The 17,679-nt window shown below is 28.9% G+C and overlaps 1 protein-coding gene across 1 annotated transcript in view; it reads right to left on the minus strand.

Annotated features, from left to right (window-relative positions):
* The window catches only part of wry (delta and Notch-like EGF repeat containing weary), a 236,044-nt gene extending 225,833 nt beyond the window's left edge, over positions 1–10,211 (minus strand). Inside the window, exon 1 of the mRNA XM_088200754.1 lies at positions 10,052–10,211. The gene's annotated coding sequence lies outside the window, so the exon portion shown is untranslated. The remainder of the gene's footprint in view (positions 1–10,051) is intronic.
* Positions 10,212–17,679: the final 7,468 nt, after the last annotated feature.

The raw sequence follows: 17,679 nt of genomic DNA on the forward strand, positions 1-17,679 counted from the left end.
TTATAAGTTTAGGGCATATTTGGCTTTGGGAGTCAGGATGAATTTTCTGAAAATCGCACCCTAAAAACCCTTGGAAATCTCAAACCCCTTACTTATCCGATCCCCTTCCTTGGATGCCTCAAATGAGTTCCAAGCCGAAAAAAGCTGCGTCGCGACGCCGCCAATCCTGCGTAATAACGCAAAACTCTCAAGTCGGCCCTCTCCGGGAAATCGGCCATCGCCACTTATGGGCGAAAATGAAATTTTCCCCCACTTTCCTTCATCTCTCGATTTCTTCTTCTTCCATTCCTTTCTCTTCGCGGTGGACGGGAATAATTTGATGTGTCGATAAAGAAAGTGACTTTTACTATTATTATTATTTTATTACTGAATATGAGATTATAAAAATGGGGTTAAAATGGGGCTTCTTGCGATTAAATTTAAAGAAGAATCAATGAAAAGTCGTTTTTAAAGCATTAAATTATCAAAACTGTTGAATGCACTTTTCATCTTTAACAATAATGCAAAAATTGTAAAGTGACATTTTATAGTGACCGGATTATTGCGCAAAAGAAAATTATGCACACAGCATAAATTGCGAACATATATTTAACTATGAATAATCTGTGCTATTACGTATTATTTCACTCCCGACTATTTTTAAAAATAAATAATATCATATTAATTATATTAGTATTGCAAAGAGTCATTTTTAAAATCACAAGAGTGGACATTATAGCTTTTATTAAACCTATTAATACCTGGAATTGAGGATGTCTATATAATAATCCCAAATTTCAAGTTAGTTTTGTGTATTTTTATACATAATAATAATACTGATTGATATTATTTTAACTCCTTCCTGGTTATATCCCACTTAACATAAAAATTGTACTTTGTGAATTTTCATCTCAAAAATAAGTAAATTTCTCGAGAAAATTATCATAGCTTTTTTTTATTTAAAAATTTTACAACGGCTGTATATTTTTACCGCTGCATAAAAATGATGGGTCCGTGCCAGACGTTTTTAAGTAAATTTTTAAAAAATACTGTGACCGGAAAATCATGATTTTTTTTCAATGTACTTGCAATTTTTTCTGTGATTTTATTCAATAGTTTTTAAAATAATGAGTTATTATTCAATAAAATGACATTATATAATGGCTCTTAAAAAATAAATACTTTTAGAGCATCTATTTTATTATAATAAACACAGACTTAATTTTATGTTAATTGAACATTTTTACTGAAAATGTAATAATTACTTCATTAGACATAATCGCAAAAACTATTAGTATTAATTAGTTAGAATATATTTACAAGCTCTCTGTTAAAAAGTTTTTTTATTACGTTTTTCTAATCACAAGGCAATCTTATGTCAAATAGTTGTTAAATTAATGAGCCCGATATGTCCATGTGAAATATAAACCCAGGATTTTCAAGGGCACTTTTCTTTTTAATATGTTTCAAACACAAACGAAACAAAGCAAACAACTATAAGCTTTTGCTCTAAGGTGAAGAATTTTGGAGGGATAAGAACTGATCTATGCGTCTTGAGACGGCGCTTTTATATCCGTCTTTTGCGATTACAATTTATTTTATATTTTCTGAATTATTTTTATTATTGTTTTAAAATAATGCGTTTCCATATTATATTTTTTATCTAGCCTTAAAATATTATATACGCAAATATTCAATATTGCTTTTTTATTTTTATTATCCATTTAGTGATGACGAAACTTTAGATTTGTTTTGGTAATAAAATATATAATTCAAAACTAAATATTAAAAAAGTTTAAATGAAATTACAGCCAAGTAAATTCCGCGATTCAAAAATAAACTTTTCAGTACTTTTCCACATTAATTATGATAGCTACAATGTATATTTGATAACTTGATTTTTATTTTAAATACACCGCATATTGCGAAATAAAACCTTTAGTAAATCAATTTAAATTATATTGTGCTACATTTTTACATAATTCCTAGTATACTTTTTTTACGTTTTTGAGAGAAGCCCTAATTGAAAATTAATTACATTTCTTATTGTTTATTATTAATATATAATATATTATTTCAAGTGAAAAAATAATTACCCTTTCGGTTGATTCTATTAAATGTAAATTGATAAAGAATTGTCTCTTTTTCATTTTTAATCGAATTTAAAAGGTTTATTTTTCAGTTAATTAACATGTGGGGTGAGGTTTCGTTGCGTAAGTCGAGTTTTAATGCGTTTTATTATGTACGCCGAAACGAGGCAATTATTTAAATTGAAACGCTTTGCCTCACAATTATGACGTTTAATTTGCAAGAATCGTCGTCGTTGCCGTTATTTATATGTGCTTTTTTTGTAAAGTTATTGTTAGAGATGCGGCACTGGGCTGCGAAGCTTTAACGTAAAAATTCCGGGGGTGGAAAATACATATTTTTGACGACTTAATATATTCTCTCTAAATACGTTTCGCCGTCCGAACGTCGAGAGGCACTCAAATAAATTAAAATACATTTATTAACATAGGCATAAATAATATTAGACAATAATTAACGAATCGTATCACTCCGCTCGTAAATACGTTATAATCGAATCAGCCGAGGAACGTTCAACTATTTATCGTCGTTAAGTTGCAAATTAATTTTGCGAACACAAAATCGACGTTATACACACGGCATGTTTCCTTGGACTTATTTGAGTTGGAAATTGGCCTTAATCGAATTTCGACAAAAAGTTTACGGTTGATTAAACTTTTTTCGTCTCAGCGAAGATCTTTCCGGCGTGCAAAGCTCGAATTAAATGAATTCTCCATCGAGATGGATTAGTATTAAGAAAATATACAATCGAGTCTATAAGTTGTAAGTAAATCGTATAAAATTATTTAGATTAAAGAATAAAAATAAAATAATACACAATTTTTTAAACTTAAACAACACAAACAAGTAGTGAGTATTTATATAATTATTAACAAAGAAGCTGTCGGTCTCTCACTGTTGTGAGGTACCACAGCTATTGAGTGTTATAATACCGGACCCTCAACTTTGAGTATTATTAAATATTTTTAAATCGTTCTGATTTTTTAATCTAGTTTTAATTTTAATTAGGTAAAATAAGATATTTATATCGCTATGTATCTGTGTGCTTTATTGTAAATTAGAAATTAGATGGAAAGTTACACAGAGAATGATGCGTCATCAATGCAAACCAGGTTTATTAAAGGATTTGTTATTCTGTCAAAAACAAAAATATTATATTACTATGCAATTTTTTCGCACAAAAAATCCATAGTATATACATTTAAAAAAACTACTTAAAAATTGTAAATACTTTAAAACAAATTGCACATTTTTAAAAGCTCGAGATTTTTGCACTAAAGTAATTTTAAAACTTAAAAATAACTAGTTTTTTTAATTTCCTTTTTTTTGCGACCACACTTAAACGTCGCGTTGTTAAAAGAGTCATAAAATATTTTTTTATAATAATCAAGTTTTTTGTAGTTTTGTAAACAAGTACACTAAAAGGTCAGTGCAAATATCTCCGCCCGAGCAGGTACATAAACACTGGATTACACATTCCAAATAATGGTTACGTCACTTTTTGCATCTACTAATATGCCGTTTAACACGTCGTTTGTCAACGTTGGACTTTCTCTTAAATCTCAAGGGTATATAAGCCAGAATACTAATCACTTAATCTATGAAAACCACTTCGCTTTCGATTTGTAATAATGAAAGTTTAGTCAAACTTACACCAAGTGGAGCTACGCCATATCTACAAGATGCTAACTCGATATTCGGTACAACAGCGGAAACAAATTCGTATATAGCACATTTACACAAAATCTTATGCTACATAAAATAATTTAAATAAAAACTTTGTAGTCATAAAAATATTTTGTATTTACAAGAATAAATCTTTTAAATGAAAGTTATGTTTAATTAATAATATTTATATTTTAAATTTACAAAATAGCTTTAATACTAATATCCAAAAATATATTGACATCTATTGAACAATTTTCTTCATTTTAGAAAAAAATATACAGAATAGTTAATACCATAAAAATATTACAAAAAACTAATCATATTTAAATTACTTATCTTATTAAATAAATGTCAAAATAGCGTATTTCATAAGATCTAGACTAGTAACCTAAAGGTCATGGGTTCAAATCACGGCAGCAGAATTGAATTTATATTTATAAAAATACGCTATTATTTATATATTATATAATAAATATCACTGATACACAAACTGGTCAATACATACTTGCAGGTATTCATTATGCCTGATTGACAGTTTGTACAGATTTATTTCGTTGTAACACATTAGGCTCTCGCCTGTCAAGTTACAACGTGAGATTTAAAAAAATACCATTTAATTGTTATAAAATCTAGTTTTGAATTTTCATTACAAAAAGAAATTAAGAACGCAATTAAAAATGTAACTTTATCACATATTAAATTTGCTTTACTAAAATCTGCAAAATCTGATCATTATAATATGCATTTTGGTTACAGTTTTTACAATTATATTTTTCACTGTCAATTTTTAGAAACAAGTAATCCTAATCAGTGTATATTTTACACAAATATAAGAAAAAAAAATATTTCTGTAGAAGTTAAGATCATTATATACGTTCAAGTATCTTAATTATTTATTGAATAAATACAAATATAGATATATATTAAAATAAATATATTTTATACTCGTTTTTAAATACTAAAATATATTTATATATTGTGGATAAATTAAGTGCCGCTGATAAAATTTCAGCGTCAAATCAAAAAATGAGCAATAAAAACAAATATTTCATTCATAAACACACACAACATAGATTAAAGTCATGCGTAGGATCTAGCATCTTCGTAAAAAAAGTGCGTCAAAAACATATCGTGAGGCTATCACAAGCACTAACATAAAATGAACTGGTCGGTCGGTGAGTAAATAATTACTAGCCGGTTGCCCCAGAGAGACTATTGTTATTCAGCCTTGAAATTACTACATTTAAATTATGCATAATTTTGTAAATTCTGGTTTCTACAATTACACAAAATATTGTATCACTTGTTAAAATAAAAATAATTTATGTAAAAACTTTATAGCGTGTTATAAAAATATTTTGTAGTTACAAGAATAAATCTTATAACTTAAATTTATGTTTAATTATTGATGTTGATATCATAAATTTATAAAATAAATTTAATACTAATATCCAAAATAATATAATGACATCTAATAAATAGAAAAAAATATAAACAGAGTAGTTACTACTATAAAAATATTGCAATAAGTTTTGGCACAAAGGCATATTTAAAAAAATAGTTTCACTGTTATGTAATCAATTATTTTAATAATTCAGTAAAAGCATAAATGCTCAAACATAATTTCAATGTTTTTATATTTTATAAATTTGTATTTTAATCAAAAATATTTCATGACTTCGAAAAGGTTAATAATCAATGCTTTATATGGGTGAATTTTTAAATTCTTCGAATTTAATATGATTACCATACCATTAGCTAAGCATCAAGATGTTTTAGTGAAATTAGAACTACAAAACTGTTAAGGCACTTAACGAATGTGATGTGATGAATTTGCTCAATGTAACAGTGTTTAAAGATGAAAATAATTCAATGAGGAGATACGATGTATCTGGAAATCATGGGCAATCGAAGCCTTGTAGAAAACATAAAGCGATATACAAATAATAGTTTAAAATTGCTGATGTTCGTTAGCGATATCGATATTTAGGTTTTGTAAAAAACATCACGTATTTTTTAGAGAAGATGAAAATAATTGGAGAGGCGTGGAAAGAAATGGCAACCGGCAATGAGCATATTCGGAATTCAATATACATAAACGCTTTATAAATTCTAGTCACGTTATGCAAAGCATTTATTCCCGAGTCCCGAAATTAATAAATATTAGGGTATGTTCGAGTGTTCTCTGAATTCAATTACGCCTGTACAGTACAGAGGAGAATGGATAACATTTGTTAGCGGGAAACATCACAATAAGACGAGATTCTGTAGCTCCATCACGATCTCAATGATCTCCTCTATGCGTATGTACGATAACAGATACCTACGGGTATTTACTCGCAAGATTAGTTCGGATTTGCTGAATTAATTTGGATACGCAGATATTAATTTATGTGCGCGACGAAAAATCGATTCTGAACTACTTGACGCGTTGAAAATTCAACTACGGTGTATTTTAATATTTTTGCTTTTGTCGAAACAGAAGGCAATTTTGCCGTATTATCAAAAACGACAATCAAACGTCAGGACGTACACGGATTTTTTTGTCAAGACGTGTCTCGGATTTTCGTGTCATATTTTTTGCTACAAGTAAAGCATTTCGTTCTAATGAACGTTGTGTGTAGCTTAGTATTATTATTTATGGACAACTTAAATAAAATATGTAGCATATGCCTTATATTAATATTTAATTTTCATACACGAGGTGAATTATTTTATTAGGAATAACCTATTGATCCAATCAAAAGAACCTCATACATGTATAATATAACACAAATATAATCCACGTTTCTTAAAAGTAATCCTTATTTATTATTAAAATCTCTACATATTAAGACATTTCAGACTAACGAAAAAATATTTATATAAAATATAAATATTATAAATAAAATAGATTTAGTTAAAAAACTTTAAAACGCCTCTTTGAAACCATTAAAACCACATGATTCATTAACGCAAAATAACAATATAAAATTAGCGGCATTTGATAAACTACATCGAAACTAATTAGACTGTTTTATTAAATATTGAGATGAAATCTTCATACAATCGTATTTTAATAACATTAGCGTCAGAATGGATCCATATTTTTAATACAACTTTATATTTTAAAATACATATGAGAAAATAATATTTACAATATATTTCTACTAGTCTTCCTTATATGACTCACTTTTGTAACCTTCTATACATCTGGGAAAACATTTGTTTACAACGAAAGGTTAAAAACAAACAACAGAAAATGCGCGACAAGGTTATGTAATCCTTTCAGAATACAATATTAAAATAAATCAGGGCCTGAGCCTTATGGTTTTTTTTGCCTTTATTTTCCCAAAACCAAATTTAAGCTCAGAATTTGTAAATTATTAATCCATATATATCTTGTAGGTGTATTTCAGATCACTCATAACACATACAATAAAAATGCAATTATAGATACCTTTATTCCTTTAAATTAAAATACAAATATTTACAACTTAATGCATAGTTTATTTTTTATTTGCCTCGGCTTTTGTATCACTAATTATTGTATGCTTTGCTTTGAGTAATCTGGTTTTCGAAACTCTCTCCCCATCATCTTCATTATAACATCCGTTCAGATTCATTGTGTTATAAATGGGTTGAGTTATTGGGAGAATGTTTTCGGATCATTAATCATTAATGTTAATTAAACCGTTTCTTGGTATGATACACATTTGAGATTCGCGACTTTATTTTCACTTAATATGACAACTGACAATTTAGTAATGCTTAGCAACAATATATTAAAATGGAAATGTAGCATTTCTTTAGTATTTTGATAATAATAGTTTAATCTACATTGATAATTTATATATTATGGTAAACCTAAAATCAAGATATGTTGCTGCACTTTTATATCAATTAAAAATGTCAATAATGATGATATTTTATAAGAAATTTAACTAAAATATGTTTCAAGCAAAGTAAAAACATATGTAAAATAGAAACTGTTTCTTTGGAGTTTAATGTAAATTATTAATATACACTAACATCAAAAAATTACAAAATTATTCATAAAAAAATTTTGAATAAATATGGAAAAGGTAATACAGTAAGTTTTTTGCAGAAGAGTTTTCTATGTTTTTTGTTCATATGATATTTTCACTACATTACCATTTTTAATAATAATTGGTATGAAAGTAAAAGTAAAGATAGTAATTTTGTTAAAATTGTATCTACTGTTGAAGTCTTACTATTATTATTGTTATTAGCCATCGTGGCGAATTGTGATAGCTTGTTAAGTTACAATGGTCTTAATTTAATCTAAATAAATATATGTAGATATATAGGAAAATTGAGAAGAAAATGGAAACCGCTATTAAAATATATAGTCCTGTAGATAAATTATATAAGGGAATAATATATTTGTATTTTAACTAGTTTGACAAAAGCAAATGCATTTTTCTATATTTTTTTAGAATTAAAAAAATCATTGAGGAAACTACATAAAGGAAAAAAACTATTCTTTAATTTATGTAGTTATTGCTATTATTTTTATTGAATATTTTAATTTCATCTTGTAAACTTTAAAACGGTTATAAATTAGTAACTTTTACCTAATTTTGTACTATGTATTTTCATGTATTCTTAAATTTGAAGGAAAATGTAATACAGTAAATTTTTCATAAAACTGTTATAGAAAGTTTTCTGTGTGTTTTTTTGTGCACATGATATTTTTTTATATTTTATTTATTCACTATCATTCTTTATTTTATTAATAATTTGTATTAAAGAAAAAGTAAAGATAGAAATCTTGTAATATTATTTACTATTAAGTCTCATTATATATTTATAAATTGAGAAAAAAATGGAAAAAATCCTATAACCACTAATAAAATATATAGTCCCGTAGATAAAATAGATAATGAGATAATATACTTTTATTTTAGTTATTTTGACAGAAGCAAATACTTCTTTCTATATTTTCTATTTTAATTCAATTATATTTTATAAATCTAAATTTAGAAAAAAAATTGAGAGAACGACATATATCAATCAAGTGTATTTTTTCTTTAATTTATCTTATGTTGTTATTTCTATTACGCGTATTGAATATTTTGTAAAATTTAAAATGGTTAAAAATTTGTAGCTTGAACCAAATTTAACTGTATTCTTAACTTTGTAATAAACGCTTTGAAAAATTTAAAGTAAATTACACAGAAATATATATGCTTATAATAAATTAATAATTCAAAAGATCCTAATCTAAAAAAATTATTCTGTTTGAGTAAAAATTTATTCAAGCGGATCTACTTTTACGAATAAAAACTCTTTTTATGGAAACAGATAAGAAATACATATTATTTTAAAAAATTGCTTTAAGAATCGAAAAATAATACAGTTACAAAAGAGAAAAAGTATGAAAGTATTTGAAACATGTATGCTACACAAAAACCACCATAATTTAAATTTTCTGCAGGTCAATCAGAGAAAGTTTTTATAATGAAATTGTTAATTGAATATCATTGATCATTAATACAAACGTTAAAGGAAAAACAATAAATATTTTTTTAATCTATATCGATTAAAGAAAATTTTATTAGAAAAATATCGCTATTAAACCCACTTTAATAAATATACAGACGTGTAGATAAATATGACAATGTATTTATATTCATAAAAGTTTCTGCTTGAATTTAGAGAGCATATTTACAAGTTTGTGACAATCTCTGATTCAAAAAAGACCTGTTTATTTATAAATTAGTAAAGTTCTTTTCTAGATCATATGCTCTCGTCTGATACTTATTTATATGCTATCCAAATTATCCTTATAAACTAAATTAGAATCATGTCGCAATAGTAACATAATACAAGAATATATTTTGAGCAGTAGCAATTATAAAATATTTCCATATAGGTGAAAAACGTAACTTCTATAAACATAACATCTGGTAGGTAAGAAAATATTAAGTGACTAAGAATTTCTGTATTTAAGAATCAAATATATATGAAAAATATATTAAGAGTTAATTTTTAAAGAAGGGAAAGTTGATTTATGTTATCTTAAAATTAGTTTTGATATATTTTTTTACATCCAGAAATTTAAGATAATATTTTAGTCATACAACGCAATACCCCCTATAATTTTCATTATCACTTGATCTTTCATATCACCATCAATAATATCCAGAACATTCCAAAGCCCATAAAAATGGATCAAAACACAATCTCACGTGTGTTCGCATGGAGGTACACAAACGTCATCACAATCGCGTGTCCTCCTATCTCGATCGTTCGCCCCCGATCGTTTACATCTCAATGTCAGTGTCTCAGAAAGTGTACAAACATCACTCACCCACTGAGGTGGACCACCGCAGCCTCGCGCGATGATAAATCACTGTCACTCACTCGTGTGCCTTGTGTGTTCGTAGTGAACGTCACTCGTCGCGCGTCGCCGCCGAACTAAGGGGCGACCGACAGGGGCGTACGCTCGGCGCCGCAGCCTCCGTACCACTGAGCCGCCCTCCGCCCCCGAGGTCGGATCTCCCAGGCCCCCGGGGCGCATGCGCCCCCATATAAGCCTCCTTGGCTCGCGATGTTTACCGATGCAGTGTCGCAAAGTTCAAAAACGAAATTATGTAATGTGCACCTATCTCCTCCTTGAAGGGCGTAAGAAAACGCATTTTGCCCTTGAAGTGCCCTTGGGAAAAAAAGCTCGCTTTGTTTGCGACGTAAACGTAATCCGATTTGCGAGATGAAACGCGATGGGGGCGAAGTGCTCCGATAAGCGGACGAAACGGTAATAAGCTTGTCGGTTGTGTGTTTTATGTACGGTGGTGGTGAAACAATAACAATCTACAACTGGTTATTCTGGCACAAAGATTTTTAAGCTAACTAAAAATCAGATTAAAGACTACTTAAAACCCATATCAATATGCAATATTTTTACATTGTGAGTCAAATTATTTTGCCTATTTGATATTTTGCCTATTAAAATTATTTTGCCTATTTGCTATAATACATCAACTATATGTATAGGAGAGATGCTGTGTTTTCGTTATTTTACAATGGTTTACCAAATTCTGCCATAGAGAAGAAGCCTAGAATAAGTTTATCAAAATAGACGACTGTCTAGATCGATGATAAAATTAAATAAATCTAACCCTGTAGACCTAAAACTATGACATTGCAATAGGGTTAAATGCATCAAAGCTATACGTGCGTATGCATTTTATTTTAAGTTTTATTTTGTCATAATCACCGATTCTTAAGATTAGTGGTTTTGCATTTCGCGAGATATTTTTATAGTATTTTTTAGTTTGATAATAATAATTTTCTTTAACGGCCAAAGACTCATCTGCGAGTCTTGAAAGAACATTGTTTAGTGCCCCTGAACTGAATGAGTCCTGCGTAATGCGTTTTCTTTTATTAAAAAAAGACTGCGATATCATAAAGTTTCTTTATGATAATGAGAGATGATAGTATACTATTTTTACGTAATATCAAATAAAAATTAATTATATTTTACTATCAATTTTTGTGAAAAGAGTCGTTTTATCCCATTGCGTTGCAATACAGTGAGTCGTCGCCTTTTTGTGGCACGTGAATTTTTTATAATATGTATGAACCACAGTAGCGTAGCTATAGGGGGGTGGAGGGGGCGGACCGCCTCGGGTGGCACTTGCTTGGGGGCGGCATATTCGCGATGGGATCGTCTAGTGTGGTTCTTAACCCTGAATGCACTAATATATATATAAATTCACGAATTACAAGAGCTTAATAATAACCAATTTATAATTTTAAGAAATGTTGATTTTATGACACTGCCAAAAATGTATGGGGGGGGCGGCAATTTTAAGGATCGCCCTTGGCGGCACATACCCTAGCTACGCCACTAATGAACCATAATTATATATTTCATCAAAAAAATTATATTTATGTTACACTCCTTGAACAAAAATAGATTTCAGGGTCAAAGCTGTTTGACTAGGTAAACATAAAATCAATCCAATCAAAAGAAATAGAAACATCCGCGTTTGATAGTACTTCAATTAACAAAGTGTTTCAAACTAAAATTTTATATATTATTGCAAAATTTAAAAGTAAAAACGTTACGGTATATGTAGATAAATTATATAGCACAGCAATCAAAAAAATTAAAAAAAGATCACCCATTAACTTATGAAAAAATTTACGGGTGTTGGTTATTTTGCAGCATTTGGAAAACCGCAATAATTCACAGATTAAGAAACCATGGGTAAAAAGCTATAATTCGGATAAATTATCGCCGTATTAATTTAATGCCGTCATTAAGTAAAATAATTAAAAAAAAATATTTCGCTTAAAAGAATCTCTGAGGAATAAAATCATGAACGAATAAATACGTTTTATTCATTCCTAATATTTTGGGTAAATTGCAAATAATTGCAATTATGTTTAAATGTATGTTTAAATTTTTGTAAAAACAATTTATAAGAAATATAATTTGCACTCACCAAATTTTTCAGCGTCCATTTTCTGCGTACAACTGTCACTAACACATTTATTTTCACAATTACACTTATAAACCACACTATATCCTTATTTATATTTATTTTTATTATTTACACTTTTTTATCTATATATTTTGATATATTTATTTTTATTATTTACACTTTTTATCTATAGAATTTCACAACTTCTACACATTCACAGAACAAACACGACACTTTCTTCTCACGTATTTCTCCTCACTTTTTATTTTTATTGGCTAATGATTTTTCAGGTTATCCGAAAACCTTTTTGGTGGATCGACAGCACGGGCACGGCAAGATGTGGTAGAAACCAGTAAAATACTTTCAGAATCGATAAATTCCTCTAGCCTTACTCAAAAGAAAATCTTTAAATTTAATTTTTCTGTTACGATTAAAATTTTGATACACACGGAACGAATTAAATAATGCGCACTGAAAAAAAAAATAAACAACCGTTATTGCTCATTCAATTGTTTTTTCAAAATATTATGTAACTAGGCAATGATTTCCGTTATACGTTGAGGCTTATATATTGTTACGCCACACATTTTGTTTTTTTCCCGTGTCTATCATCTGGCTGTTATAAAAAGTAAATATCATTCTAAAATATGTTTCCTAATTTATTTGCCAAATTTGGATAAGCGTTTTACCTTTTCTGCCATCTTTCATCTGTGGTGGCCTTTATTTTATATTTTTGAGATTCTGGCAGAATATTTTTTCAGATTGTTACACAGTCCTGTTGAGAGTAAAACTACACGATGTCACTTGCCAGATGTAGGTTAGGTACATTCATCAACGTGTAGACTAATATTTCTACATATCCAGTGTTTAATATAACCGGTATCTGATTCGCAAACCGGTCTATTCAATATTTGGTTAAAGACTAAATATCCGAAAAATAAATCTACCTAACCATGAAATCATTCCCTCATCCAGGACACGATTTTTCTCTGACTTGTAATTAGAATTTGCCTAAACAGTAATCAAGATTTGATTTCACTTACGCCAGCTTATTTGTACTATTTGAAATTGTTGCATTATTAACGAAATGCAAAAAATGAAGATCTATTTCTTGACATTGTTTTCCGAAATATCAGCGTCTCGATTAGCGGTTTGTTGATCAATTATGATTTAAACAGCCCTTATGAACTATATACATTATAATAAGTAAACTTAAGAACTTTTTCAGTTCACTTACTGTCACATCATTTTATTGTGTTTTTTTTTAATTTTTATATTTGTGAGATATTTGCCGATGATTTCGGAAACAAATTGTTTCCGAAATTTGGCCACTTTTTCGATGCTTTCACTATTGTTTCATAATTTTTCAAAAAGGTTTCATCTCTTTCGTCCATTTTGGGGTGATTAAAAATATTATTTTTAAATTAAAATCACTGAGAGTAAAGCAATTTTCGCGATATGTTTCGATCGATAGTGCAGAAGAGACTTAATATACTGCATTCCTTCGCTTATAAAATGCATTTTTTTATCTGTATGGAATTCCCAAATTCGAGGTCCATCATATACTCTAATATAATAATTTTCAATAGGTATGTCTCAATACATTTATGCGGAAGCTACATATTAAATTTCAATAAATTATTTTAATTGCTTTACAGGTTGTAGGAAATTTACTAAAAAATATTCTGCGAAATCACAAATTCTGCAAAAATTCGGCAAGAAATCCGGGCTGTAAGCTGTTGATGGTAGGAGTTAAAAATCCGGTGTGTAGTTTTTTAAGGTTAGTATAAAGCTGTGTATTATATATTTTTTGCGGCTTTATTTTGGATAACTAATAAAAATACGTAAATACTGCATAACCCTTTTAGTCCCAAACAATTTGGCCTAACAAATGCGATTTTTGTTATAAATTATGTTTTTTACAAATATAAAATCTTTTTTGTGTACTCTCAATGATGTGAGGTAATCAAAAGCAGCAATGAAAAAAAATATTTTCCGTATTTATTATATTTACTTAAAAAATAATGTATAAATACACCCTTTACCGCATTTTAATTATAACTTATATAGTATAACCTATCTTTAGCTTGTAACAGAAAAAAAATAACATTAAATTATTTTTCAATGAAGAAAGTTTTTTTCATTGAAAAATACATTTGGCGCAATTTTTTCAAATATGCATTTCAATCAAATTTATGTCCGAATTAGAGATAAAAATGTACAAATAGTAACAAAATCTTGTATGCAATATCTACCTTTATTTTTACTTCGCCAGCCATCCCTATCATAAAAAAGGACGCAGTCATTTATCTGTTACATAACATAATTACTGTGAACTCTTATGTACCATTAGGTTTGCTTGAGATAAATAAAATACATTCCTTTTACGTCACGCATATACAAAAATATCGAAATTTGCGACGAAATATCGGGATTTTTCATATGGGTAGGTTAGGTCTTTTGGTTTTGGTTTTCAACAGCAATCATTGGACCTTACTTACATGTATCATTATCCATATTAATAACAGAAAGATTGTAAATAAGTTTAGCATCTATCATTCAACTGTAGCAGACTAGTGTTGTAAGAATAAAAGCATATTTTTCGTCTTTCATAAAAATGGTGAAAAAATCTCTCGATGCAAAAATTCAAGTACACGTCATATATACACATTTTGAGAAGGCCTTCGACAATTTTTGTCACGGTTTATTTAAAAAAAATGGACCACGGTTGCACGGAATATTTAACTCGGTATTTCTCGAGATATTTTAGCGATTGTAGACAGTTTGTAACCGACTGTCGCAATAGTATTTCACCCCTTCGGGGGTTTATTAATAACTAAAATACGGTAGTAAAAATTTTTTTTCATTCGTCAGAAAATGTAATTTTTTCGATCCCGTTTGTCATCATTTTATTTTTATGATCTTCGTTGAAAATATTGAAGGTAATGTCAGTATAATCGATTAATAATATATTTTTTTTTGAATATTATTAACTTTTCTCATTAAAAAAATATATTAAAATTTTAGAACTTACAAAACTGATTAAAGTAATGTACTAAATTGATTTTTAATTTTGTTGTCAAAGTAAAATTGTTGAAAAACGATATTCTAAAAATAATATAAAAATAAATTTTTACTCAGTACTTTTTATTTAGTATTTTATAAAGTATTCATATTTTATGATTCAGTAATAACGAAAATGGATCAATTGCGGCGCTTGTTTTAAACGATGTCGTATTATCCAATTTTTACGTTTATCCCCCATTGTGACTGTGTTGCCAGTACATTAAGCAGTATAATGCGAGCAAAAGAAGGGGCAACTTTTCGTGCAGTCGTCGCAGTGGTGGTACGTTCAGGAAATATAACTTCTGAGAAAAATGCGGAGTTTCATTGTTGTGAAATATCTACCCTCCATTGTCCGTTTTATTGGATCGCCTTTCCCTCTCGTTTAAAAGCGTTTGCTTTATCTAAAACTTTTGTGCGCGTTACACACATGCGAAATGTGAAAGTGGTGGTGGCGGCGTTAATATATATTATTAGGGGGGTCTTTTTAATATAATGTGATATCGCCGGTATGCCTTGCCATTCTTCGACAGGAATTTCGAGCGTTGGAACTATAATGAAATCATATGCGGGCGTCGTTATTTTGCTTTATGTTAAATCGAAAGTTTAAAATGTCCGAACTTATGGGTTATGTAGGAATAAATGTATTTGTATGGCATTCCTAACCGAATTACTACGTATATAATATGTGTTAAAATTCTTATATAATGTGAATTATTTTAATTAATTTATTTTTTACATTTGTAGCGACTATTATTAGTCGTCAAATGCTAATTATTAATAATATAAGCACTCTTAATTTTATTACACAAATCTTATAACGGTTTTTGAAACGGAGAGCCGAGAGGATGCGCTTAAGATTTTCTTTTTTCGTTCGTTATCAGGCGTTAAACATCTTTCTAGCTACATTTATATTTTTCAATAAGGTAGCGCTTTTTTTAAATCACAGCCGAAAGCTCTTCAGCCAAAATAGGTTGAAAAAAATGTCGAGTCTGCCTCAGCATAGGAGCTCAAAAAGTTAACTTTAAAGGAAAAATATTTTATACCTTCTTATATCAAAATGTGAGTTATTTGGCTTTGCTTATATAAAAAAAAGGAAGACTGTGTTGAAGTTATAACAACGAAATCTTAACGAAACATTACAAAAAAACTTTCGTCCACGCCTCCTGCTTTTAACCGATAAGCGTAACGAGCTCCCAAATCTAATGTATTCAATAACTGTTTAATTTCCTAACGTTATAAAATTTTCAAAGACTATAATTTTCTGATTAGACTAAAACTAAAAAAATATGACTCGTTACAAAAGTTTATATTATTTATAGTTTTGAAAAAAAATTATGCATCACTCTATAGAAATTCTTTGATGCTTTATTAACTTATACTTTTTTCAATGTCACGTTATTTCTATAAAACCAAAGTTATATATATGATTTATTGTTGTGATTTATACAATTTTAGTACCAGTAATAATTTTATAATAAAAAAAATAAATGATACATACAACATGGTTTCCGTAAATCTCGATCCACTGTCACTAATCTAATGGTTTTGTCTAACTATGTTTCAAAATCATTGGACTCTGGTGTACAAGTGGACGTCGTATACACAGATTTTGAAAAAGCATTTGATAAAGTTAACCGTGCTTTACTTGTAAAAAAGTTATCTAATTTCAGGTTTTTTGAAGATCTCATAAATCTATTCTCAAATTACTTGACCAATAGATATCAATTCGTCAAGTATAATAACTCCTTTTCAGAACGATATAAGACCCCTACTGAAGTACCTCAAGGATCCAATTTGGGTCCATTGTTGTTTTTATTGTTCATTAATGACATAGAAACAGCAATAGAGCATTCAGATTTTTTATTATATGCAGATGACTTGAAAATTTACAAGAAAATGCATTCGATTTCTGATTCCCTCGACCTACAGGAGGATCTCAACTCTATATAGAAATGGGCTTGCTATAACCAATTGCCTTTCAGTGTAAAGAAATGTCACACAATTTCATTTTCAAGGTCATTAACGCCGGCAAAATATTCATACCATCTAGGCGGATATTTTCTGGAAAGGTTTTCTTCAACTAAGGATTTAGGAGTGACTTTCGAAGAACGTTGGAAATTTAGCCAGCACATTGCAGAGACTCATAGCAAATCCTTAAAAATGTTCGGTTTTATCTTGAGAAATGCGCGTTACTTCAGGAATACTTTAGTATTGCGCACTCTTTATGATACTCTAGTCCGCAGCATACTAGAAACTAGCTCCATCATTTGGATCCCAGGCGTAATGAATCAATGTAATGAATTGAAGCTGGAAAAAGTACAACGTAAATTTCTTCGATATTTATACTTGAAGGAATACGGGTATTATCCGTTCTTGTTTCCCAGTGCTTTTATTTTGGGAGCCCTGGGATACGTTTCTTTGTCGACTCGCAGAAGTGTTTATG

Source organism: Plectrocnemia conspersa, unplaced genomic scaffold, assembly GCF_051122295.1.
Source record: "Plectrocnemia conspersa isolate PC_06_02 unplaced genomic scaffold, ASM5112229v1 ptg000012l, whole genome shotgun sequence".
Lineage (NCBI taxonomy): Eukaryota > Metazoa > Arthropoda > Insecta > Trichoptera > Polycentropodidae > Plectrocnemia > Plectrocnemia conspersa.